Raw genomic sequence first — 2,398 nt, 5'->3', positions numbered from 1 at the left:
CCTTCAGCACTCACTTTTGGTAAAAATAATCTGTAGAACTTGCTTGGGCGTAACTAATTAAAAGAAAAAGAAGGATAAAGACACAGAAAAAGTTTAAAAGAAAGAAAAGTTAAAAAACAAAACTCTATGAGACAATTAAAACATGGAAAAAGTTATAGAAATTCTGAAATTAAAATTAAGTAAATTAAATAAAAATTAAGTAAATGCCTCATTACACATAAACTAGTTCATTGCTACTAAATGATTTTATCAGAAAATTTAAAAAAATGGGTTGCCATAAAGTAGGTAACTGTAGTTTTACACTAAATGAAAAAAGCACTCCAGACTATTCCGTGGACTCAATGACCTCTGTTTCCTGTACACATTTCAGATATATCTGACCTATTGGTAGATATCTGACCATGTTTGTCCATGTCTCCCACAGACCGTGTAGGCTGATGATCTTGTATCCTTCATGTATTTTTCACGTAGTGAATCCAGCAAAGATAGCAGTGTCTAATGCTGTTTTTAGCTCCTTGCACTCAGCACCCAGCACAAGCACCTTGCCTATGTACATTTGGTTTATCAGCAAGTGACTTCCAGTTGTCGTCTTGAAAAGGAAAGGATAGGAAAGGTTGGAAAAAGAGAGGTTATTGCTGCTTGTCTTTCTTATTTATGCACATCTTAAAATGAAAAATATGTCCATTGTACCTTTGTTTTATTAAATACTAGAGGAGACTAATGCAGATGATGAAAACACAAAGTAGAAGTCTATCAAAACCATCTCATCTTATTTTAGAGCAACATTTCATTACACTATTCAGTAAAAAAAAAAATAAGAAGAAGAATCCAAAACAAATCTAAATCAGGATGCTAAGATAGTCAATATAAATTGAAAATGTTTCAGGCCAACTGAGATGGATGTATGATCATTCTATTTCTTAGGCAAAAGTCTGCTGCCCTCTTCAATAAATGAACAAACTACTGACATCACTTATAAATCCTTTACTGATTGATCCATTTAGTTTCAGTTATTCTATTTTCTTCAGTTTTGTTTATGCATTAATGTGCTTAGTTCTTTGTAGATGGATAATTTGACATCTACTTTGTATATTTTTCTATTGTGTATTCTTAGGTAAATCTTTTCTGTTAGTGTTTGTATGTGTTGTAGTGGTGAATATGTTTGTAAAATTAACTGTTTCATTTCCTGGGAACTCGAGATCTACTTGTCTTTTTTAAACAGATTGATTGACATATAATTCACATACCATACAATTCACCTATTTAAAATGAATTCAATGTTTTTAGTAAATTCACAGGATTATAGGTGCCCATCACCATGCCCTGCTAATTTTTTCGTATTTTTAGGAGAGATGGGGTTTCACCATCTTGGCCAGGTTGGTCTTGAAACCCTGACCTCATAATCCACCCACCTCGGCCTCCCAAAGTGCTAGGATTACCGGCATGAGCCACAGTGCCTGGACTTCATTTTTATATGATGTTACTTCACTATTCATAACTTAGTGGTCACAATGAAGTTCTTGTAAATTTGGGGAAAACTAGACCCTTACCCTATGGTCTTTGAAAGTTTTTACATGGTAAATGTAAGATTTTGGTGGCCACATTTCCCAACAGATGAAGAAAGCTATACCATATTGAAGGTCATTTATGTTAATATAGAGGAAAGAGATAAGAAATGAAATTCAGATTTTAGAGTTATATTTTTTATGGGTTTCAGTGTTGAGCAGCCTAGCCACACTTTGCCTTGTGCATAGTTTTGTTGTCCATCTCTTCTTTGGATTCTTCTACCCAATGCAGTCCTTACTCTCCAACCAAAGGAATAATTTTGGGGGTAAATTTCTCCTAGGGAAATGAATAAAATAATGTCTCAGAACCATCATCTCAATATGGATTAATAGGAGATTCAGTGAGCCATTTCCTATTGCCCTAAATTGGCCACTTTGATAGAATCTCGGGGAGAGTTACCCTAAGAGTATCCTAAAGCAAGCAAAAAAAAAAAAATGATACTAAGCATCTTAGGATTTTATTAAGTTTTGCAAATACACACACAGATGCACACCACCAATAAGCATCAGAACAACACTTCTTCCAACTATTAACTTCCCAGTTAGTATAATAAGATGGCAGTATGAATTTAGGACAGTAATAAACAAAGGCTTTAAATGAGGACATGTGGTCCATTAGTGAGTATTGTGGCTTTATCCTTCTTTTGTTATGATTAACTGCCTTCTCTCTTCAATGGCATATACATGGAGGGAACCTGCAGGGATACCAGCAAGGCTCACGTGTGAATATGCTTAACAGCCAGCATTAGGATGCTGGTGGTCTGGTGATGTGGAAATCACTTGGTGATCATTATTATTATTATTATTTTTGAAACGGAATCTCTCTCTGTCAC

The sequence above is a fragment of the Colobus angolensis genome, unplaced genomic scaffold (assembly GCF_000951035.1).
Source record: "Colobus angolensis palliatus isolate OR3802 unplaced genomic scaffold, Cang.pa_1.0 Scaffold664, whole genome shotgun sequence".
Lineage (NCBI taxonomy): Eukaryota > Metazoa > Chordata > Mammalia > Primates > Cercopithecidae > Colobus > Colobus angolensis.
The sequence above is the reverse complement of the archived record's forward strand: the minus strand, read 5'-3'. Positions refer to the sequence as shown.